Source organism: Uranotaenia lowii, chromosome 3, assembly GCF_029784155.1.
Source record: "Uranotaenia lowii strain MFRU-FL chromosome 3, ASM2978415v1, whole genome shotgun sequence".
Taxonomy (NCBI): Eukaryota; Metazoa; Arthropoda; class Insecta; order Diptera; family Culicidae; genus Uranotaenia; species Uranotaenia lowii.
The window spans coordinates 49,759,941-49,786,257 of NC_073693.1; the positions used below are offsets into that span (position 1 = coordinate 49,759,941).

General features: G+C 32.6%; 1 protein-coding gene and 1 long non-coding RNA gene across 4 annotated transcripts in view; one reads left to right on the plus strand and one right to left on the minus strand.

The window, feature by feature from the left end:
• LOC129757329 (calcium uniporter protein, mitochondrial) overlaps positions 1-26,317 on the minus strand; it is a 480,797-nt gene that overhangs the window by 148,837 nt on the left and 305,643 nt on the right. The gene's annotated exons all lie outside the window — the stretch shown is intronic.
• Positions 22,475-23,227, plus strand: LOC129757331 (uncharacterized). Its single transcript, XR_008739674.1, has 3 exons — positions 22,475-22,558; positions 22,634-22,712; positions 22,773-23,227. It is a non-coding gene; the product is annotated as an uncharacterized LOC129757331 (long non-coding RNA).

Sequence of the window (26,317 nt, forward strand, 5' to 3'; positions counted from 1 at the left end):
CCTCCGGCGGTCGGATGCGGCAAGAAAAATCTTGTCATAGCTCGTTTTGTTTTCAGAAGTTCAACCTTTAACGGGAACTGAGTCGGATCGGTCTTTCTCCGTGCTGGCTGGGATAATTTATTTGATTTATGGATGACGGTTTTTATTGTTCCTGAATGGAGTGTTTGAAGGTTGAATCTTATGGTTTCGGAAAGTTAATTCTGGTTGAAAAATTTAAACGTCCTCAACCAGTTCGTTTTAGTAACCGATTAATTCACCCATTTGCAAAAAGAACGAATACAATTGACATTTTTGCTTCTTGCAACCTGTTTAAGTTAGGTTTTATAAACCAAGATGATTTTTTATAAATTAATGAACAAACTCAAGAACGGAAACAAGAACAAGAACAAAATCGAGAACAAGAACAAAGACCAACAACCAAAGACCAAACATCAAAGATCGAAGACCAAAGACCAAAGACCAAAGACCAAGACCAAAGACCAAAAACCACAGACCAAAGACCAAAGACCAAAGACAAAAGACAAAAGACCAAAGACCAAAGACCAAAGACCAAAGATCAAAGATCAAAGACCAAAGACCAAAGACAAAAGACCAAAGACCAAAGACCAAAGACCAAAGACCAAAGACCAGAGATCAAAGACCAAAGACAAAAGACCAAAGATCAAAGATCAAAGACCAAAGAGAAAAGACAAAAGACCAAATACTAAAAACCAAAGACCAAAGACCGAAGACCAAAGGCCAAAGACCAAAGACTAAAGACCAAAGGCCAAAGACCAAAGACCAAAAACCAAATACCAAAGACCAAGGACCAAAGACCAAAGATCAAAGACCAAAGACTAAAGAACAAAGACCAAAGACCAAAGACCAGAGACCAAAGACCAAAGACTAAAGACCAAAGACCAAAGACAAAAGACCAAAGATCAATAATCAAAGACCAAAGACCAAAAAACAAAGACAAAAGACCAAATACTAAAGACCAAACACCAAAGACCAAAGGCCAAAGACCAAAGATTAAAGACCAAAGACCATAGACCAAAGACCAAAGACCAAACACCAAGATAAAAGACCAAAAAACCAAAACCCAAGACCTTTGAAAATTTTGACAATTCTGACAATTCTGACAATCTTGACAATTTTGACAATTTCGACAATTTGACAATTTTTACAATTTCGACAATTTTGACAATGTGGACTATTTTGACAATGTGAACAATATTGACAATTTTGACAATTTGACAATTTTGACACATTTGACAATTTTGACAATATCGAAAATTTTGACAATTTTGACAATTTTGACAATTTTGACAATTTTGACAATAATATTGTCACAATATTGACAATATTAATAATTTTGACAATTTTGATAATTTTGATAAGTTTGACAATTTTAACAATATTGACAGTTTTGAAAATTTTGAAAATTATGAAATTTTGACAATTTTTGAAATATTGAAATTTTGACAATTTTACTATTTTGTAAATCTTGTTTATTTAGACCATTTTGAAAATTTAGACAATTTAGACAATTTTGACAATTTTGCCAATTTTGACAGTTTTGACAATTTTGAAAATTTTGACAATTTTGACAATTTTGACAATCTTGTCAGTTTTGACAATTTTGTTAATCTTTTCAATTTTGTCAATTTTTTCAATTTTGTCAATTTTATATTTCAATTTGGTATTTTTTCAATATTTTTAATTAAAAAAATTCTGACATTTTTGTCAATTAAATCAATTTTGTCAATTTGTTAAATTTTGTCAATTTTGTCAATTTTGTCAATTTTGTCAATTTTGTCAATTTGGTCAATTTTGTCAATTTTGTCAATTTTGTCAATTTTGTCAATTTTGTCAATTTTGTCAATTTTGTCAATTTTGTCAATTTTGTCAATTTTGTCAATTTTGTCAATTTTGTCAATTTTGTCAATTTTGTCAATTTTGTCAATTTTGTCAATTTTGTCAATTTTGTCAATTTTGTCAATTTTGTCAATTTTGTCAATTTTGTAAATTTTGTCAATTTTGTCAATTTTGTCAATTTTGTCAATTTTGTCAATTTTGTCAATTTTGTCAATTTTGTCAATTTTGTCAATTTTGTCAATTTTGTCAATTTTGTCAATTTTGTCAATTTTGTCAATTTTGTCAATTTTGTCAATTTTGTCAATTTTGTCAATTTTGTCATTTTTTTCATTTTTGCCATTTTTGTCATTTTTGTCAATTTGTTATTTTTGTCATTTTGGCCATTTTTGACAATTTTGACAATTTCGAAAATTTTGACATTTTTGAAAATTTTGTCATTTATGTCAATTTTGTCTATTTTGTCCATTTGGACAATTTTGTCAATTTTAACAATTTTTAGAATTTTGTTTTTCCTATCAATTTTGTCAATTTTGTCAATTTGGACAATTTAGTCAATTTTGTCAATTTAAAGAATTGTCAATTTTGTCAATTTTTTTAATTTTGTCAATTTTGTCAATTTGTCAATTTTGTCATTTTTGTCAATTTTGTCAATTTTGTCAATTTTGTCAATTTTGTCAATTTTGTCAATTTTGTCAATTTTGTCAATTTTGTCAATTTTGACAATTTTGTCAATTTCGTCAATTTCGTCAATTTTGTCAATTTTGTCAATTTTGTCAATTTTTTCAATTTGGTCAATTTGGTCAATTTTGTCAATTTTGTCAATTTTGTCAATTTTGTCAATTTTGTCAATTTTGTCAATTTTGTCAATTTTGTCAATTTTGTCAATTTTGTCAATTTTGTCAATTTTGTCAATTTTGTCAATTTTGTCAATTTTGTCAATTTTGTCAATTTTGTCAATTTTGTCAATTTTGTCAAATTTGATAATTTTGTCAATTTTGTTAGTTTTGTCTATTTCGTCATTACGTATTGCCAATTTTGTCAAATTAGTCAACTTTGTTTATTTTGTCAATTTTGTCAATTTTTCCAACATTGTTAATTTTGTCAATTTGTCAATTTCTCAATCTTGTCAATTTTGTCAATTTTGTCAATATTGTCAATTTTGTCATTTTTGTCAATTTTGTCAATTTCGTCAATTTTGTCAATTTTGTCAATTTTGACAATTTTGACAATTTTGACAATTTTGACAATTTTGACAATTTTGACAATTTTGACAATTTAGACAATTTTGTCAATTTTGACAATTTTGACAATTTTGACAGTTTTGACAATTTTGACAATTTTGACAATTTTGACAATTTTGACAATTTAAACAATTTTGATAATTTTGGGAATTCAAACAATTTTGACAATTTTGCCAATTTTGATAATTTTGACAATTTTGTCAATTTTGACAATTTTGACAATTTTTGACAATGTTGATAATTTTGGGAAATATTACAATTTTGAAAATTTTGACAATTTTGACAATTTTGACAATTTTGACAATTTTGACAATTTTGACAATTTTGACAATTTTGACAATTTTGACAATTTTGACAATTTTGACAATTTTGACAATTTTGACAATTTTGGCAATTTAGACAATTTTGACAATTTGACAATTTGGACAATTTTGACAATTTTGACAATTTTGACAATTTTGACAATTTTGACAATTTTGACAATTTTGACAATTTTGACAATTTTGACAATTTTGACAATTTTGACAATTTTGACAATTTTGACAATTTTGACAATTTTGACAATTTTGACAATTTTGACAATTTTGCCAACTTTGACAATTTTGACAATTTTGACAATTTTGACAATTTTGACAATTTTGACAATTTTGACAATTTTGGCAATTTTGACAATTTTGACAATTTTGACAATTTTGACAATTTTGACAATTTTGACAATTTTGACAATTTTGACAATTTTGACAATTTTGTCAATTTTGACAATTTTGACAATTTTGAAAATTTTGACAATTTTGACAATTTTGACAATTTTGACAATTTTGACAATTTTGACAATTTTGACAATTTTGACAATTTTGTCAATTTTAACAATTTTAACAATTTTGTCAATTTTATCAATTTTGTCAATTTTGTCAATTTTGTCAATTTTGACAATTTTGTCAATTTGGTCCATGTTGTCAATTTTGTCAATTTTGTCAATTTTTTCATTTTTGTCAATTTTGTCAATTTTGACAATTTTGTCAATTTTGACAATTTTGTCAATTTTGTCAATTTCGTCAATTTCGTCAATTTTGTCAATTTTGTCAATTTTTTCAATTTGGTCAATTTAATCAATTTTGTCAATTTTGTCAATTTTGTCAATTTTGTCAATTTTGTCAATTTTGTCAATTTTGTCAATTTTGTCAATTTTGTCAATTTTGTCAATTTTGTCAATTTTGTCAATTTTGTCAATTTTGTCAATTTTGTCAATTTTGTCAATTTTGTCAATTTTGTCAATTTTGTCAATTTTGTCAATTTTGTCAAATTTGATAATTTTGTCAATTTTGTTAGTTTTGTTAGTTTTGTCTATTTCGTCATTACGTATTGTCAATTTTGTCAAATTAGTCAACTTTGTTTATTTTGTCAATTTTGTCAATTTTTCCATCATTGTTAATTTTGTCAATTTGTCAATTTCTCAATCTTGTCAATTTTGTCAATTTTGTCAATATTGTCATTTTTGTCAATTTTGTCAATTTTGTCAATTTCGTCAATTTTGTCAATTTTGTCAATTTTGACAATTTTGACAATTTTGACAATTTTGACAATTTTGACAATTTTGACAATTTAGACAATTTTGTCAATTTTGACAATTTTGACAATTTTGACAGTTTTGACAATTTTGACAATTTTGACAATTTTGACAATTTTAACAATTTTGATAATTTTGGGAATTCAAACAATTTTGACAATTTTGCCAATTTTGATAATTTTGACAATTTTGTCAATTTTGACAATTTTGACAATTTTTGACAATGTTGATAATTTTGGGAAATATTACAATTTTGAAAATTTTGACAATTTTGATAATTTTGACAATTTTGACAATTTTGACAATTTTGACAATTTTGACAATTTTGACATTTTTGACAATTTTGACAATTTTGACAATTTTGACAATTTTGACAATTTTGACAATTTTGACAATTTTGGAAATTTTGACAATTTTGACAATGTTGACAATTTTGACAATTTTGACAATTTTGACAATTTTGACAATTTTGACAATTTTGACAATTTTGACAATTTTGTCAATTTTGTCAATTTTGTCAATTTTGTCATTGGTGTCAATTTTGTCAATTTAGTCAATTTTGTCAATTTTTCCATTTTGGTCAATTTTGTCAATTTTGTGAATTTTGTCAATTTTGGCAATTTTGAGAATTTTGTCAATTTTGTCAATTTTGTCAATTTTGTCAATTTTGTCAATTTTGTCAATTTTGTCAATTTTGTCAATTTTGTCAATTTTGTCAATTTTGTCAATTTTGTCAATTTTGTCAATTTAGTCAATTTTGTCAATTTTGTCAATGTTGTGAATTCTGTCAATTTGGTGGATTTTGTGAATTTTGTCAATTTTGTCAATTTTGTCAATATTGTAAATTACCTCAATTTTGTCATTTTTCTCAATTTTGTCATTTTGTTCATGTTTTTAATTTTTGTCAATGTTGACAATCTTCCCAATTTGGTCAATTTTGTCAATTTTGTCGATTTGGTCAGTTTTGTCAATTTTGTCAATTTTGTCAATTTTGTCAATTTAGTCAATTTTGACAATTTTGTTTATTTTGTGAATTTTGTCAATTTTGTCAATTTCGACATTTTTGTCAATTTCGTCAATTTTGTCAATTTTGTCAATTTTGTCGATTGTGTTACTTTTGTCAATTTTGTCAATTTTGTCAATTTCATCAATTTTGTCAAATTTATCAATTTTGTCAATTTTGTCAATTTTGACATTTTTGAAAATGTTGACAATTTTGGAAATTTTTTAAATTTTGTAAATTTGATCAATTCTGTAATTTTGTCAATTTTATCAATTTCAACATTTTTGACAATTTTGTAAATTTTGTAAATTTTGTAAATTTTGTAAATTTTATCAATTTTGTCAATTTCGTCAATTTTGTCAATTTTGTCAATTTTGTCAATTTTGTCATTTTTGTCATTTTTGTCATTTTTGTCATTTTTGTCATTTTTGTCATTTTTGTCATTTTTGTCATTTTTGTCATTTTTGTCATTTTTGTCATTTTTGTCATTTTTGTCATTTTTGTCATTTTTGTCATTTTTGTCATTTTTGTCATTATTGTCATTTTTGTCATTTTTGTCATTTTTGTCATTTTGTCATTTTTGTCATTTTTGTCATTTTTGTCATTTTTGTCATTTTTGTCATTTTTGTCATTTTTGTCATTTTTGTCATTTTTGTCATTTTTGTCATTTTTGTCATTTTTGTCATTTTTGTCATTTTTGTCATTTTTGTCATTTTTGTCATTTTTGTCATTTTTGTCATTTTTGTCATTTTTGTCATTTTTGTCATTTTTGTCATTTTTGTCATTTTTGTCATTTTTGCCATTTTTGTCATTTTTGTCATTTTTGTCATTTTTGTCATTTTTGTCATTTTTGTCATTTTTGTCATTTTTGTCATTTTTGTCATTTTTGTCATTTTTGTCATTTTTGTCATTTTTGTCATTTTTGTCATTTTTGTCATTTTTGTCATTTTTGTCATTTTTGTCATTTTTGTCATTTTTGTCATTTTTGTCATTTTTGTCATTTTTGTCATTTTTGTCATTTTTGTCATTTTTGTCATTTTTGTCATTTTTGTCATTTTTGTCATTTTTGTCATTTTTGTCATTTTTGTCATTTTTGTCATTTTTGTCATTTTTGTCATTTTTGTCATTTTTGTCATTTTTGTCATTTTTGTCATTTTTGTCATTTTTGTCATTTTTGTCATTTTTGTCATTTTTGTCATTTTTGTCATTTTTGTCATTTTTGTCATTTTTGTCATTTTTGTCATTTTTGTCATTTTTGTCATTTTTGTCATTTTTGTCATTTTTGTCATTTTTGTCATTTTTGTCATTTTTGTCATTTTTGTCATTTTTGTCATTTTTGTCATTTTTGTCATTTTTGTCATTTTTGTCATTTTTGTCATTTTTGTCATTTTTGTCATTTTTGTCATTTTTGTCATTTTTGTCATTTTTGTCATTTTTGTCATTTTTGTCATTTTTGTCATTTTTGTCATTTTTGTCATTTTTGTCATTTTTGTCATTTTTGTCATTTTTGTCATTTTTGTCATTTTTGTCATTTTTGTCATTTTTGTCATTTTTGTCATTTTTGTCAATTTTGTCAATTTTTTTCAATTTTGTCAATTTTGTCAATTTTCTAAATTTGTCTAATTTTGTCAGTTTTTTTCAATTTCTAGATGTTGGTCGATTTGTCGACAATTTTGACGATTGGGACAATTTTTTCTGTTTTGATAATTTGGAAAATTTGTACTTTTTTGACAATTTGAATAGTTTTGACAATTTTGACATTTTTGAGATTTTAGAAATTTTTAGTATTGTTCACATTTCTGAAAATTCTGTTTTAAAGATTTGTCACTACGAAGAATGGTCTTGGTCCGAATCAAAAATGTTCCAATTGAAATAGGTTTTTAAATACATAGTTCATTTTCCTCCTCACTTTGTTGCTTCCAATGAAATTTGAAGTCTTCGAGAATCGAACCGTTCCCCTAGAAAAGGTCAGTTTGGGATCATCTTCTGAGTCCCTCATCATACTAATAATTTGATCTGTTATCTTTGAGCAAAAGGAGAGGGAAAAAAAAAGAATAAGGTAACTTTGAACCACAATCCAGGATCAAATATTTCAAACCAATCTACTCGTTGGCGGCCCCAAACGAGAAAAATGTCAGAGTGGGAAGAGTCAGCCAAACAAAAATCAAGCGATAATGATGATGTTGATGAAGGATAATTGAATCAACAGGCTTCCTCTGGCTGGGTCGATGCTTCGGGATTGGCTGTTAAACTTTTGAGGTTGACCTATTTCGGAAGCTTATCTTGGAGTTCTTTATTTGAAGGTTTTTTTTTCTTGAGTTGTCTAAATTCCAAATTTCCACTTTCGTTGGTCGTTTCCGACTTTATCTGTTTAGCAAAAATGGGCTTTTGAAAAGAAACTGCTAACCAGCTGTTTTATTTCCGAAAACTGGTCATTTCAATTAGCCACTAACGAGCTCCTCCTGTTTATTCACATTTATCATTCTGTCAACTCCCCCGAAAAGAAAAACGCCTCCCAAATTGAGGGAACGCGCCAACGACGAAGAAAAACAATCGCAATTTTCGATTCCGAAAACTTACACTTTCAATGATGTTATATTTTCCAGATGTCATCTGCCAAGCTAGCCGTCGACCAGAAAATCGCGCGTGAAAAAGCATTTCCCATTGTTTTGTTTAATCATTTTTGCTGCCAATTTAGTGTCTAAGTACTTTTCCGAGGGTAGAGCAACAATCGCCTTAAGAGGCTGATTAACATCGGAAATGAGACATTTAAACAGCGCACAGTGGTCCAAAATGCGAAAAACGTGATCGTTGCTTATAACTTTTTTAGGTCACATTTTAGCATATCGGTGTCTTCGGAGAAGTTTGTCAGTAAAATTAGCTCTATAATAAAAAACTATTATTTTTCTGATTAATCCTCCTACAAGTGAGATAAAATTTCAAACTTCTCTGTTATAGGTTTTAGCTCTTTGATGTCTTTTACAAACTTGTTAAAAATCAAATTTTCTACAACTTTGTCTCAGATGCCAAGTTTCTAAAATAATTATTATCCGAGATATCGGCCAAATAAGAAACTAAACCTCTAAAAATCAGTTTTTTAATAATAACTTTTTTCAGTAAATTTTAAGTTTAATAGAATGTTCCACAAAGTTGTTTGTCTTACTAAAATACACCACTTTGTTGAACATTTCAAGTTTGTAAAATGTGATACTGCAGAGCTTTGTTAAAAAGATTACCGAAAATAGGGCTTTTTCACGCCTTATTTTACAAACACCGGGCAAAATCGGGCAGCCCGCTTTAGATGCAAAATAAAGTCGAAGATTTCGTCTACAAGATGCAGGCACAATCGTCAGTATCCACTTGTATCCAAGCGAGATACTTCAATTTTACTTTTCCATGTTTGCATTAAAAACAAAGATTTCTATGAAACTGTAGCACATTCTACCACGTGTGTTTTCTTCTAGCTTTTCCCTGCGCGATGTCAGAAGCAAAGGTTTGGAAGCGCATTTGTATTATTAGCATCAGGTTATTGTGTGTTCAATTGAAATAGATATCCTCTACAAGCTGGAGATGCTAATAATACAAATGCGCATCCAAACCTTTGCTTCTGACATCGCGCAGGGAAAAGCTAGAAGAAAACACATGTACCTAGTAGAATGCGCTGCATGTGCTTTCATAGAAATCGTTGTTTTTAATGCAAACATGGAAAAGTAAAATTGAAGTATCTCGCTTGGATACAAGTGGATACTGACGATTGTACCTGCATCTTGTAGACGAAATCTTCGACTTTATTTTGCATCTAAAGCGGGCTGCCCGATTTTGCCCGGTGTTTGTAAAATAAGGCGTGAAAAAGCCCTATTTTCGGTAATCTTTTTAACATACCTCTGCAGTATCACATTTTACAAACTTGAAATGTTCAACAAAGTGGTGTATTTCAGTAAGACAAACAACTTTGTGGAAGATTCTATTAAACTTAAAATTTACTGAAAAAAGTTATTATTAAAACTGATTTTTAGAGGTTAAGTTTCTTATTTGGCCGATATCTCGGATAATAATTATTTTAGAAACTTGGCATCTGAGACAAAGTTGTAGAAAATTTGATTTTTAACAAGTTTGTCCAAGACATTAAAGAGCTAAAACCTATAACAGAGAAGTTTGAAATTTTATCTCACTTGTAGGGGGATTAATCAGAAAAATAATAGTTTTTTATTATAGAGCTAATTTTACTGACAAACTTCTCCGAAGACACCAATATGCTAAAATGTGACCTAAAAAAGTTATAAGCAACGATCACGTTTTCCGCATTTTGGACCACTGTGCAGCGGGGCGAATGAATGGGAGGAGAAGAAGTGGGAGAAAAATAAAGAAAGAAGGAAAAAAACTTAATTCAACGACGATTTGATTTGGTGTTTCTCGGAAGGTGGGCTCACCGGGTTTTCTGTCATTTGTCACCCAGACTCTATCGCACGTTGACTTTCGTTCGTTAAGAACTGGGAGGGGGTCTTGCATGGTCACTTCCGACAGAGAACGACTCCTCTTCCACCCACTCCCACCTACATTTACCCACATCTCACTACTCTGAGGTGGGAAAACGAAAGCGAATCTTTTTAATCTCTTTCCCTCTGGTCTAAGTCTCGTCGTTACCTGATACGGTAAATAATGGGCGAAATGCCAAACAACAAGAGAGCTTTACCGGTAGATTTTCCTTTAGTTTTCTCGTTTGGCGCAGCATGGTCAAACTTCAGGAGGAGGGGAGCAGTAAGAAGCAATCAAGAAATCAACCAACCACCCACTTGGTTGGTACTTTGTTTCCCTAGCCAATTGACCCATATTTATTATCGGCAATTTAGTGGGACACTCAACTCAGCTCAGTGATTTCAGCTTCCAGATAAGTGAAAAAAAAACAGTGACTCAAGAGCACAAATCGGAATGGGTCAGTAAATTGTCTGCAAAATATGAAGGTTTTATGACTGAAATTTGTTGAACAACAAAAGTGACAAAAACATTGGTCGGTGTGAGTTTTCAAGCAAAAGATTTATCTAAATGATTATATCAGGGGTCATATTTTGATTTATGCGTTGCTGGACTGCAGATAAGGGAGACATGAAGATGTTTTTTTTTTTTTTTTGATATATTTTTAGGAATTTTGTTTCAAATGTTAATGTTTTGTTTCAAATGTTTTTTAAATTTTCGTTAAAAAAAAACTTCGAAAGAATTTGGAATTATTTGTGCATTGAATTGTAATTTAGTTATGCATCTCTATCATGACAAAAAGACTGATCAGGTGTTAATTTTGACAAAAAAAACTTAAATTTGTATGCATTGGCCATTTTGCATTATTCACCATGGGTGCACGGATTCACGTATTTTTCGCAAAGTTTGTGGTTAATACTGTAGATCAAATAGGTATTTCTACACATTTTTAAATTGTTGTTGAAAATCGTCGTGTGCGGTTCGGCTTGGATGAAGGCGCGAAGGCGACTATAATTTGGCTTCCCTGAATCCGTGAATTCAGAGAAGCCAAAGTGAAGCCAGCGATATATTAAAGTTCAGGCAGTGTGATATCAATCGGGATTGCTGAACAAATAAACTACTGCATCCTAGTATATAGTGAGCAAACAAAAATAGTTTCACTTTGTATTTTGTTTGTTCAAATATGAATGATTGAAAATCGTTAAAAAATTTCTTCTATAATTCGATTTAAACTGTTCAACTGATAAATCAAGCATAAGTATACACTTTTTGGGTGAAGCAATTGGCGTTGAGGAGCAAAAATATGAAGAAAGGCGAAATAAGAATAGTACCACTTATGTTTTTCTACAAAATACAGATTATTTCTTAAAATTTACTATGTAAGATTGAATAATAATGCTTAAATGACCTATTTGAATAGAAATCTATATTTTTAGGCGTTTTAGAGTATTCCAAAAGTTTAAATGGGGGTTTAAGAGATTTTCCTCTAGAACGAAGGATTTGACATTTGAGCTATAATACTTTATCAAACTGCTTCGTCTTTTAATGGACATTACGTGATATGATGATACAAACCACAAACGACTGCGATGGTTGAAATCTTTTCTAAATAAATAAAATTAGGGTAAGAATAAGATGAAACAAACGTTTTGGGTTAATTTGGAATCAGAAAAATACAGGTTGGAATTTTAATTTTTTTTGAGTAAACCAAACTTTTCCAGCTTTAAGTTGTTGATGACAGCACTATTTTTTAGTTAAAACCAAATTAATTCTCCATATTGATTTTCCTAGTATATTAAGGCCCATATTCATCTTTTTTATGTAGTTTTCCAACACAATTTCATTAAATTTCACGCTTTTCTGGATTAAAAAAAACTCACCAGCTCAAACATTTACCACAAATTTTTCCTCATCTTCACTTCCGATTTAATTGCAAATCATACCAATAATACTGCTACCCATCTGTTCAAAATTTTTCTGATTATCGGACAATGAAATTCATTTAATGATCTTAGTATTTCCAAGGCTTTCAAACGGTTCCAAGTACTTATTTCCTGACCAAAATCATCCGGCACACCAAAACTAATCCCAGATAGTTTAAAATGAGTCTTAATTCTGTTTAACAGCAAGATTCTGCTGTCATCTACGACTTAAAACTGAAAAATAATAGTGTTTGTCTGATTAAAAAAACTAATATTTTAAATGCTAGGCCTGTTTTTTTTTATTCGAATTCTAGAAAATTATTTTTCAACATGTAACGTCATGTTAATTTCGAAATTATAAAATATAGCTCAAGCTTCAAATTCCCTTGTGCAAGAGGAAAACCTCTTAAAAACTTCTTTTACACTAAACATACACTAAACTTTGTATATACTTACTTATTTCTATCCAATGGAAAAAAATGTCCAAAACCTGTTATTCTCTTTAAAATGGTTTAAAATATTTTTTTCGTTGTGTTTCATTATACATTATCATTTTGAACCAAAATTTAAAAGGACTGTATTCGAAAAAAATGCATCACTTTCATTTGTCAATAACTTTTGAACGGATGAATGAAAAATGATAAAATTTTCAGTGACATTACCCAGTAATGTTATGTTCACATGTGCAAAATTTTGTGGCGATCCGTAAAGTAGTTTCGAGATAGCGTCTAATGAATAAATTCATAAACCAAAATTTTAGGGCATGATCGTGAGAAATCTTGGAAAGTCCCATTGAGAGTCCTCAAAACAGTTGGAAATCAACTATGCGACCAACATTCACGTGGTTAATCGTTCTAGAAATCCTAGAGGATTTGAATTAAAGTAAGAATTATCAATTCCATGAAGGTATGGGGAGTGGGGGGTTTAACTAAATGCCATCTGAATCTTTCAATTGGAAAAGTTGTAAAGCAGGTCAATTATTCTGTCTGATTCGCTAACAAAAAAAAAAAAAAAACAAACATCGTGTCTTGGTGATAAAAAAAAATTGTTCACCAATGGAATGAATAAAATATTGTGGTTAAATCATGCGCAAAATGGTAGACCTGTTAGCGGGATGAAATTTTGAAAAATTTCGTGAAGGAAATCGATACGAACTTTGTAGCTGACACCTGGGGATCTCCTGTACGAAATTTTTTATTGAAAGTCGTACCCTGAATGTTCCGGAGAAGAACGAAAAGAAAAATAAAAAAAATATCTTGTACTAAATTTGGCTGACGATCCCTGGAAGATGCAAACCGATAAATGGTACATAACGATTGGCAACAATTAATGACTAAATACAACAAAAAACGCCAACAAAGAGTACCGTTTTTCTCCAACTTTCAAAGGTTTCTCAAAGTAAGTATCTAGTCTGTTTTGGTTAGATCTGAAATCGTGCAATTAAGTAAACATTTTGGTAGGTTGGAAGTCGACAATTACAGACTCCCTACAAATTAAAGCGACTAAAATATAATTCTCAGGCAGTTTTCACAGATATACTATAACCGATATACGCCATTACACGAGAAAACGGGAGACACGAATAGAGCTATCTGGCGACGGAAATGGCAATATTACACTGTGATTTTTTTTTCGGAGCTTTGTAAGAGGTGCCAGGTGTCCTGATTTATGAGGATTTGTCTCGATTTTTTATTTGTTTTGTTTTTTTTTTATTAGAGATTTAAGCCTGTTGGGTTTATTTGTACCAGCAGTCCTGATTTTCGAAATACCGTCCTGATTTCTAAAACTCTCAAATTGTCTGCAATTTTGAAAAAGGTCTTGAAAAAGTTCCGATTTCCAAAAAGAAACATTTCAATAATGTTGTAGTTAAGTTATGAGAACACCGAGTAAACCTGCAATAAGATATTTAAACCCATTTAACGGATGTTAATCTTTGGTTCAGATGATATTTGAATGCTGTTTTTCGATATGAACTACAGTCCAGCCAAGAAGTTACTCATTTTTGTTGCATATACTAAGGCGCCTGTATTTCGACTTTGTTTATGCAATCTATTGCCCTGAAAGTTTTTTTTCTTCCCGGTGTTCTGATTTCTGACAAAATCACCAGGCATTTCAGTTGGACAATCGCAAAAAGTGTTGATCAGGGATGCCGTTCAAACAAATTTCCATCACTTTTTTCTTTAATTTACGTACGGTACAATGATATATATATTTTTTTTTGAGAATATATATTTATTGAAAACACCAAATTTTGAAATTTTTTGCATTTTTAAGTCAGTTGGCTTCAAAATTAAATTTTCGATTATTCTGATTTCTATATTTTATATATTTTTAGAAGAATACAATAAAATGTTGAATCTTGTCATTGTTTTTTAGGCACTCAGAACAAAAAAAAACACTTCAACTTCGAGAATCCACCTTCATAACAAAACCTTTGAAGATTTCTAAAGTACAGCTAGAATCTTCTTTAACTTTTTTCAATAACAAAAAGGTTAAATTATTTTCAAAACGCCGTTTAAAGATTTCAATTTTTGGCAATAATCGAAAAAAAAACTAGATTTCACTGGAATTGCATAGATAACTTTCTATAGAATTTGTGATAGAAAAAATTTTGAAAAATAATCATTTCTTAATTTGAAAACAAAAAGCAGTATTTTAAAACACAAGTTAATCGACTTTTATGCGAATAGTAAATGAACAGAAATGAGTCTTCTCTATAATTTGAAAAGTTTGGCAAAATAAATCGTTTAGCATTTTGTGCATCTCTTGATAATTCTTCTGTTCTTCATCTTAGATTAGAAGTTAGTTTTATTTTAAACTAGGCTCACCTTACTTACTACTAGGAACTTTCAGAAAAAAGCGAGACATTTCATGAAAAAAGCGGGACATTTTGGAAACTCTCAAAAATCTAGTTTTTTATGACCATCCCTAAACATATGTATATTTTCTTTTAGTTAAAATAGTTCACAGAAAGTAACAAAAATAGAAAGTAAAATATATAAAATTTGTTTTTAAATTCTCAAGAAAACTTCACTCTTTGTAAGCGACCAAAACTTCAGTCGAAAAAATTTTGTAGTTCAGAGTAATATCAAATCGCAAATTTGAAGAATGTTTTCATAAATTTAAACAGCCGTTTTTGATCATCTATCAAGTTTATTTAATTTAGTTTGTCCATCCATTCATTGTTTGATTGAAACTAGAGTTTTTCGCTCGGTAGTCCTGTTTTTTTTTATCCGGAATTTGACTTTTACCTTTAGCTATTCAGCTAGGATTCCGGAAAAAATCTTAAGCCATCATCATTTGAAGCAATCATTTGAAATTTTCTTCAATAGAAAAATATTATCATCGCTAGAACGTGCGCAAAAAACGCTCAACTGAACCCAATTGTTATAGTGGTGCTAAGTTAAGCTTTGCCAGATTGCCAGGTCTGAGTTGCACGGATATTTAATACAAAATTTAGGAAAAGACGGGTCCGGTTCGGTTGCTCGAATTTTGTAGAAAAATACCTCGATTTTAAACAGATTATTTCCTTTGGTTCTAAAATTGAACAAAAAAAAATGAGTTATAATTTTTTTATGTTGGCGTCCAAAATATATATATATATATATATATATATATATATATATATATATATATATATATATATATATATATATATATTTTTTTTTTTTTTTTTTTTTTTTTTTTTTTTTTTTTTTTTTTATAGCAAGTTCAATCTAGAAAGTGTTTTTACTCCGCTTTGCAAAAGTTAAAAAAAAATTGCAGTTTTTCCACTAGGAGTGGTTTTTACTGGTTCGGTCGTCAATTGCCGAGCAGCACCAATTGGCACATATTAAGTTTTGCCACCATCATCAGCATCAAGACCATCGTCTTTAAGAACGTGCGCTTTGTTCGCTCCACACATCCGGGCTGCGTACCGCCGGGGCACCCGATCCATCCGGATCTGAACACCGTCGTCATCGGGTAACGGAGGCACTGGTCACCACGACACTACTGGCGCAACACTACCAAAGTGTCAAGAGGAAGTCGTCATCGTTTGGAGGTCCACTTCAGCGGAGTCATAGAAGGAACCCCACGAAGGAAACGAGGAATTCAAGTTTGTTCGTTCATTATTTATTGTCTCCCTTTCATTTCTCTTTTACTATTATTCTATCATTTTATCTATTCGAAATTATTATAGATTCGTTGATATTTTATTACGACAGACTATTTAGTCTCCGTAGTAAAATATGAGCGAAGGCGGGAGGTCAAACCCCGCAGTTTTGATGGATGTTTCGGAGAACTCTGTCAAAACTGCTGGGAAGTCCTCCCGACTCAGGGTCTACCCAGAGGACCCAACTTTTTCTGGTCCGTGGGTGGTCTATTTCCGGCCCAAATTGAAACCCTTAAATGTCATTCAGATAATGAAAGATCTGGCAAGATGGCCCTCCGTAACCGAAGTGTCTCGGGTCAGGCCAAACAAATTGCGTGTTGTTGTGGCAAATCGTAAGGCCACAAATGAAATTGTTGCTAGTGATTTTTTTCCGATTGGAGTACCACGTTTTTGTTCCCTCTCGAAACGTAGAGATAGAGGGCGTGATCTCAGAAATGAGCCTGACGGCTGAATACATAGTGTCTAAAGGGGTAGGCAAATTCAGAGGCCTTGATTCGACTTCGGTCAAAATCCTGGATTGCCGCCAACTCTCATTTGCCACCACTGAAAACGGAGATAAAAAGTATTCCGCGTCAGGCTCATTTCGGGTGAACTTCGAGGGTACCGCCCTCCCTCACTATGTTTTGTTAGAGGGAATGTTAAGGCTTCCCGTGCGGCTCTTTGTGCCTCGCCCAATGAGCTGCAAAAAGTGCATCAAAATGGGACACACGGAGTCCCATTGCTGCAACAAGGCACGCTGCGCTCGTTGCGGGGAAACTCATGAGGAAGGAGCGTGCTCAGCAATAGAACAGAAATGTGTCTATTGCGGGGGCTCACCTCATGATATCTCTGTGTGCGAGGCATTTAAGAGTCGCTGGGATAAGGAGAGGCGCTCTTTAAAAGAACAATCCAATCGTTCATACGCTGCCATTTTAAAGAACGCTTCTCCCCCGGTCCAACCTCAATCCAGTAATGTTTTTGCTGCTCTGCCAGTTGACGAAGTTGATACGGATTCATCTGATGAAGGGACTTCATTCGTCGTTCTAGAGAATTCCAGGAAGCGTACCAAAGGGCCTTCTGCCAAGATTAGAAGGAAAGTCTCCCCAGTTAGTTCTGCATTCAACTTTGGTAATAAATCAGCTGCTACAGATAAAGAAGTCCCTCCAGGATTCCGTATGAAAATAACATCTCTCAAAGACACATCAGCTGCAGGAACATCTCTTTCTTCTAACATTTCAAATTCAAAATCAACAAACTCTTCAGGGGTTTTCAAGTTTTCTGACATTATTTACAGTATTTTAACATTCTTTAAAGTTTCTGACTCTGTTAGAAGCATTTTTACATCGATGCTTCCCATTCTAAAGACACTATTTCAGCAATTGATGCAAACTTGGCCCCTTCTTTCAGCGTTTATCTCTCTTGATGACTAATTTAACACGAGAGGTCAGAGATATCACTGTTTTACAGTGGAATTGTCGTAGTCTCATTCCAAAACTTGATGTGTTCAATTATTTGCTTCACAAAACTAGTTGTGATATTTTTGCGTTGTCCGAAACTTGGCTTTCTTCTCAATCTAACATCTCATTCCACGATTTCAATATTATCCGTCTGGATCGTGACGATTCTTATGGAGGGGTGCTTTTGGGGATCAATAAGCGCCACTCCTTTTATAGAATTCACCTTCCATTATCAGGCGGAATTGAAGCTGTTGCTTGTCATACAACTATAAGAGGTAAGGACTTATGTGTTGTCAGTTTGTACTGGCCTCAGAGAGTTGCAGTGGATCGGAGTCACCTAGAGGACCTGTGCTCAGTACTTCCTGAGCCAAGGTTGATCCTGGGTGACTTCAATTCACATGGAACTGTCTGGGGAGAACAAATTGACGATAGTCGTTCTACTCTTATCTATGACATTTGTGACAGTTTCAATTTAACAATTTTGAACACGGGTGAAAAAACACGAGTACCTAAACCTCCTGCTAGACAAAGTGCAATTGACCTCTCACTCTGCTCAAATTCCCTATCATTTGATTGCCAGTGGGAGGTAATCCTTGATCCCAATGGTAGTGATCACTTGCCTATCAAAATTACAATCACCAATGGGGTCAACACTTCAAATTTAACAAATATGGCATATGACCTCACAAGACACATCGACTGGAAAAAGTACTCGGACACAATAGTTTCAGCTATCAATTCTATGGATGTGTTACCTCCGTTGGAGCAATACACTTTTATTTCTCATTTGATTTTTGACTGTGCAGTTGGTGCTCAAACCAATCCCATCCGAAATCCATCTGTTCGCCGAAGACCTCCCAATCCATGGTGGGACAGTCAGTGTTCCAAACTTTACAAAGACAAATCGAACGCCTTTAAAGTTTTTCGGAAACACGGAACCCTGGATAACTTCAACACGTATTTTTCTCTTGAGCAGCAATTTAAAAACCTGATCAAGGGGAAAAAACGTGCGCATTGGCGTAATTTTGTGGGAGGTTTATCGCGGGAAACATCCTTAAGCACTTTGTGGAATGTGGCACGGAGCATGCGTAATCGTTCTTCCACGAACGAAAATGAAGAACATTCGCATAAATGGATTTTCAATTTTGCACGGAAAATCTGTCCAGATTCCACCCCTGTGCAAAAAATCATACGAAGTGTGTCTCCGAACAGATGCGATCTGGATTCCAGCTTTTCAATGATGGAATTCTCAATTGCTCTCCTTTCTTGTAACAATTCAGCTCCTGGAGTTGATAAAATAAAATTCAACTTGTTGAAAAACCTTCCGGATGCCGCCAAGTTTCGCTTGTTGAATTTATTTAATCAATTCTTGGAACATAACATTGTTCCCGAAGATTGGCGACAAGTGAGAGTTATTGCCATCCAAAAGCCTGGGAAACCTGCGTCAGATTTCAATTCGTACCGTCCAATAGCGATGTTGTCTTGCATTCGTAAATTGATGGAGAAAATGATTTTGTTCCGATTGGACAAATGGGTGGAAACAAATGGTCTCCTTTCAGATACTCAATTTGGGTTTCGCAGGGGCAAAGGGACAAACGATTGTCTTGCTTTGCTGTCTTCAGAGATACAAATGGCGTACGCAAAACGTGAGCAAATGGCTTCAGTGTTTCTAGACATAAAGGGAGCTTTTGATTCAGTTTCAATAGAGGTTTTGTCAGACAAGCTGCACTCCCGAGGTCTGCCTCCTCTATTAAACAACATCTTATATAGCTTGCTTTGTGAGAAACATCTGAACTTTGCTCACGGAGATATTGCAGTTAGAAGGATCTCTTACATGGGCCTTCCGCAGGGTTCATGTTTGAGTCCACTTTTGTACAACTTTTACGTAAGTGATATCGACAGTTGTCTCTCTGAAGGCTGCACTTTAAGACAATTTGCAGATGATGGCGTAGTATCTATAACAGGTGATACTGAGTCCCATCTGTACAGGCCTTTACAAGATACTTTAAACAGATTGTCTTCCTGGGCTTTGGGGCTTGGGATTGAGTTCTCTCCACAGAAAACGGAGATGGTTGTTTTCTCTAAGAAACACAGACCTGCTCAACCTAAGCTTCAACTCCTAGGCAGAGCAATCACTCAATCGAGGTGTTTTAAGTATCTTGGGGTTTGGTTTGATTCCAAGTGTACCTGGAGAACTCACATTGAGTATCTGAAAGGAAAATGCCAGAAAAGGATAAATTTTCTCCGATCAATTACCGGCACCTGGTGGGGAGCCCACCCTGAAGATCTTATCAAATTGTACCGAACAACTATTCTCTCAGTGATGGAGTATGGCAGTTTCTGTTTCCAATCAGCTGCCAAAACACACCTCATTAAACTCGAGCGTATCCAATATCGTTGTCTTCGAATAGCGCTAGGCTGTATGCCCTCAACACACACCATGAGTCTCGAGGTTTTGGCAGGCGTACTCCCACTGAGAGATAGGTTTTATTCATTATCTCTCCGGTTCCTCATAAGGTGTGAGGTCATGAACCCATTGGTGATTGCAAATTTTGAAAAGCTACTGGAGCAAAATTTCCAAACTAGGTATATGACTACACACCAAAAAATTTATAAAATTACACGAGACAGAAACGCTTGAAGACCTAATTATGTTTCGCCCTAATTGGCAATTGATTAAATTTCACATCATTTTCGATCTAAACTTACAAACACCCAAGCTTACGGGCCATAATTTTCAAAAGACTTAACTGTTTAAAGATCTATCTCATTAAAGATGTAATTTTCAATCACATTGAATATAAACTTATTAAAGGGACCTAAATTTAAATTCAAGAAGATGTAACATTATGTGCGAGGTTACAATTTAGCGACCCTGCGAAGAAACAGAAATAAAACAATTAAAAGCAAGTGCATTCTATTTTGGTGCGTATTGTCACGGGAAAGTGTTCTTTCGGGTGAAAAAGGCGCCCATTTTTTAAACACTCCAAGTACAAAGATGAAAGAAAACGTCGATGAATTCCTACCGCCAGCTAATTCGGTTTATCTTATTGTCAATTACCAAGAGCCTAAGATCCGCGGCTCTTGGACAGTTGACAGTCAATATGGTAAGTTTTTTTTTCGATAATTATATTATAATTTTTCAATATATCACAGGTTATGTATTGCCAAATCAATGATAATTTTGAATCTTCGCAGGTTAGTTTTGGTGAAGGTATGTGTCACACCGATACTGTGGACATGTGTTCGGTTTGCCTGAAACTAATTCTGGAAAGCAGTACCGCTAGTGTATTGCTGCCGCTGGAAATTTAATATTCCAGATTAACTTGGCGTCGTTTTTCAAAGCTTCCCAAGATAATGAAACCAGCACTGCCGAAGTAATTTTCAATAAGTTATCTGAATAAGAACTTCACTTTCGATTTGACGACAATATAATGAAATTTTATTTTCAGTTCGCTTGCTACCATCAATTAACCACTTATGTTGGACGATCCTCCGTCCTAATTATTGAACTTCCTGGTGCACTTTAGTGTTTTAGGAGAAAAGATAACCAGGTGAACAAAAATTAAAAGAACTCCTGGTGCGACTGAAACTAATATTTGGAAGGATGATGACTTCGTTCAGACAGTGACCAGATGGCGTTCGAAACAATTCCTCGCTTTCTAAAAACAAGGTAAGAATTCAAAATTATTACACTTATCGATAGGGCGCAAATCTAGTGATTTTTTTTTTCATAACTTCAGAAAAAAATTAAAATATTGTAAATTAAAATGTTTTATCGATTTTTTAATAACGGATAATTTTTAACAATCGCTCAACAAGGCGGTAGAAGGTGACCTGATGGTACCTATCTTAAAAACTCACCTACGCTTCTTGCATCATTTGGTGGTGAAATTTGATTTCTGAATATGAAGGGCATTTTCTTCCTTGAATGTGAAGTATACCTTTAGGCGCAATATTTTATCGATTGCCAGATTTCTTGAACTTTTTTCGAGAACTCACCACTTTGTGGCATCTTTCCCTATTTTGCGTGGACTATGCCTGATAATGTTCAAATATTTTTCTTGAAATGATTTCGATGCTGTTGGATTCGAAACCAAGACAGTTAGAAAATAAAAAATGAATATGAATGAAGCGGTAGTCTACGCAAAGGTCAGACTAGAGTAAAATCAATTATTGGAGCCAATTCGTCTGAAGATAGATCAAATCGGTTAAACAATCAAGATTTGCTTCAATGATTTCAAATCAAACACTATTTCACCAAAGATACAATCTATCAATGCAGAATGGATCGAGGTACTAACTAAAATATATCTATGCAAAACTCACCAAAATAAGGGACAAAATGTGCTTCGAAACATTCGCTGACGCTGTATAAAAAATGCACCAAAAGTTAGTCCATACTAGGGAAAAGATCACGTCACAATGATGTTTTACTAGTAATTTGATCTCGCCCAAATTTATATATATTTTTAAAAGACATTTTATTATTTATTTTACTAAGTATGTTCCATCCAAAAATATTCAAAAGCTAAATTTGCGTAAAAAAAATTGAATTTATTTATTTTCATGACTCATGACATTTTTTTAAAGCTTGTACAGTTTCGGTGAAAGAAGATATGATTCATGTTTTTCAATTCCAAAACAATTGTTACATAAATTTCAATGCAAAAAATCCGAATGACAAATGATCTCAGTCACCGATCCATACTTTTTAAAAATTTAATCTTTTAACGTTTATAAAAATGAGCGTGCATATTATTGTTTTGAAATTGCATTCTAGTTTGGATGATTTATTTTCTCGTTTTTCAAGCCAACAACGGTTCAACTTCAAGACAAGCAACCATGATTTCTAACTTATGAAATGCCGGATGGCGAATGGGAATCAACGAGTTTCTTAAAGCTGGTAAGATTGGATTCATAAGATTGTTTTCTAATATTTTCGAAAAGTTGATCACGAAATTTCTTTTCTTATTTGCAGGATACCGATATCAACGAACTGGAGGTTTTGCCGGGAAAGACTACGTTCTGAGTGGTATTTGCCGTGGTTTAAATTACAGGTTTGTATTGAGTTTGTTTTGATTGTGATTTTATATTGATTCTTCATGATTTTGTTTTAGCAATTTCTGAATTGGTTCCGAACATTCAAAATTTTGCTAAACGCGATCGGAACAACCTCTTGATTCTCTTTCACGATAATAACTTGGAGTGTGCTCCTGCAGCGAGGATTATTCTGTAGTGCCGATAGGATGTTTGCAATCATCCGGGAAGAAGCAACACTGTTCCCGCCCTTCGGTAAATTCTTTCAGCACAGACGGATCGAGTTGAACTTGTAACCCGGATTTCAATCTTCGGTCGAATTGATCCTGCAGGCCTCGTTCCCCTTTCGAATTTATTGGCGATGGTCAGACCAGAACGATTCCGGTGTGTTGTCCGATGCGCATCTGCAGGAGAAAAGAGTTGGTTAGTTCCAAAAACTATTCTAAGTTGAAACTCACCGGAATATTCTTCCTAGCGTAATTTTCGAGGAAGGAGCAGGTATTCACAGGTATCGTAGGCTTTAAATTCCCGAAATATTATTTACAGAGGTCAATTTTTTAATTTAGCTTATCAATAATGATCAAATGATATTGATAGCTTATAAACTTGAAATTCATAAATCGAAGTATACGCAAACAGGAAATCGGAAAAATTCAATAATATTTCATTGTGAAATAACAGCAAAATTATTAGCTATCATCAGCTATGTTGCGAAACATCGACATTCGTTGCAATATTCTCACTTTTTGTACCACTAAATCAAAACGTTTCGTACAGACATTTCATGTTAATAAACTCCCTAACTCTATGAATAACTATTGTATTTCTACTCATTTGATAACATTCCATAAATTGATTGATAAATTTTGTGTTTTTTTGGAATATGCTGCATGAACAATATAAGAACATGAATATTAGAATGAAATGTATGCCTCTAAAATTGTGTCTCCGAAAGCTCCTATAACTAAAAATATAAACGATGTTGAATCAAAGCAAACGAAAGATTTTTTTTAATTCAACAACTTTATAAGCTAAGTTTAGATACCGATATTTCGATAGCAATTTGTGGCAACTCACTATTTTTATCAGTGAGCGATTTCAATCAAAAAGGCTCACTGAAAAAGATAGTAAGTTGCTATCGAAATGCCGATATCTGAACTTTTCTTATACTGTGGTTAAATTAAAAATAATTTTTCGATTGTTTTGATTCAGTAGAATTATTCAAATATAAGAATGTACGATGCAATATTATATCATCAATGATCTAAATTTATGTCAAAAACGATGCTACGCTTTTGTGCGTCCTACTTGACGTAAACTTACATCATTGATGATGTAATATTATGTCGAATGTGCTATTCAATTATAGTCGGAAATTTTATGTCTTCAAGCGTTTCTGTATTTTCCAGTGTAATTTTATGTCAAAAGTGATGCTTCTTTTTTGTGCATCCTTTTTGACATAAATTTACACCAAAAAATTAATAGTGTGTATATATCATGAATTCATGTCTATGCAAATTAATCCTTCATCGTTCTCCCCCATTCGTGATTTTCACCCTGATTACGACAATTCTTCTGTCCAGTTTGATTTGTCCATGCAGCTTGAAATTCGTGGGATTCCGGAACACCATCGTTCTGTTATTGTTCCCAGGATTTTTGAAGCAAAGTATGGACACGTCAATGCTGAAAAAATGTACTTTACTGATGGTTCTTTATTCGACGAGTGCTCTGGGTTTGGAGTTTTCAACCAAAGTTCTAGCGCTTCCTACAAACTTCAGTATCCATGCTCAGTGTATATCGCTGAATTAGCAGCTATACATTGGGCACTGGACAGTATAGCAGCAAGACCTACTGGATACTTCATCATTGTTACGGATAGCCTCAGCTCTGTTCAGGCTATTCGCTCATTAAGGCCCGGAAAACACTCACCGTACTTCCTTGAGAAGATACGGGTATCATTAAATACATTATCTAGACGCTGCTATTCCATCACCTTTGTTTGGGTGCCGTCTCATTGCTCAATAGTGGGCAATGAGAAGGCCGACTCGTTAGCAAAGGTGGGTGCAGTTGAAGGTGAAATTTATCAGCGTCAAATCGCTTTCAGCGAATTTTACTTTTTGGTCCGTAGAAACGCACTCGTCAACTGGCAGCGCAAATGGAACGAGGACGAGTTGGGTCGGTGGCTTCACTCGATTATCCCAAAGGTGAGCCTTAAACCATGGTTCAATAGATTGGACCTGAGTCGTGACTTTATTAAAACATTTTCCCGTCTCATGTCCAATCATTGTGCTTTGGACGCGTTACTCTATCGTGTGAATCTCGCTAGCAGCAATTTGTGTCGTTGTGGTCAGGGTTACCATGACATCGAGCATATTGTTTGGTCGTGTGAGGACCATCTTACCGCCAGAGCGAATTTGATTGACTCCCTTCGGGCCCGAGGTAAACCACCTTACGTTCCAGTGAGGGATGTGTTGGCTATGGTAGACCTCGACTATATGTTCGAAATATACTTTTATCTTAAATCTATCGATCTACGCGTTTAACTATCCCTTTCCTCTTTCTCCTTTTCTATTTTGTCTATCATAGTTTTGAATAATGAACGACGAACTCAATATCTTGAATCCATAAAACGAATATATGGACAACAATGCGAAAATTTCTGTTAATTAAACTTAAGCAACTGTTGTACAAAAAATAATGGTCTCTCGGCTCCGTAAAACTAAGTGGTTTGAGCCGTTTCAAATAAACGATTTGTAAAAAAAAAAAAAGTTCAATCTAAATGATCATGAACAGTTTTTCGGAACCGTTAAATACAATTTACAGTCTGCCGATGTGTTTTGATGCAACAATATATTTTCAAATGTATTTTTGACCAAATTAGCTCGGATATTGCTGTTGCGGGACGGATGGCAACCTTATTTTAAATAGATTTTATTTATTTTATCTATTTATTCAAAACCATTCAAATAATGTTTCTTCAACACAACCCTATGATTCCATTTGTATGAGTTCAGCCGTTTTTTTATGTATAAATTTTCTACTCTTAATATATTAAAAGTCATTACCCTAGCGACTGACCACAGCACAGTTTTCTGACATTGTGTTTTGGCTGTATTTTTCACGAAGGAATATCTTCAAGAGATAGAACAGTTTTTTTTCAAATTTTTCTTCAATTACTTTTTATATCCATTTTTGTTTCGGCCTTCGACAAAGTCGTTCAGCGGAAAATTTCCTAAAGAGAATTTATAAACTAAAAAAAAATCGATATGCAGACTCTGTTGCACTGAAAAAATAAAAATGATTTTTCAGTGGAAAATATTCAATTTTCCCATACAAACCTAAAATTTAAATTTACTCATGTAAATGTTACTTAAAAATTCTGCAAAAAAAATCATACAGTGAGCACCTGTGTTTTGCTTGTTAAAATATGAATGATTGAAAATCACGAAAATTTTCTACCACAGTTTGTTTTGAATTGCTTAACGGATAAATCAAGCATAAGTTTACTTTTTTTGGACGTAGAAATTGGCGTTGAGGACCAAAAATGTGAAAAAGGGGTGCGAAATAAGAATAGCACAACTTGAGTTTTTCAACAAAAACAAGATTATTTTTAAAAATTTACTGT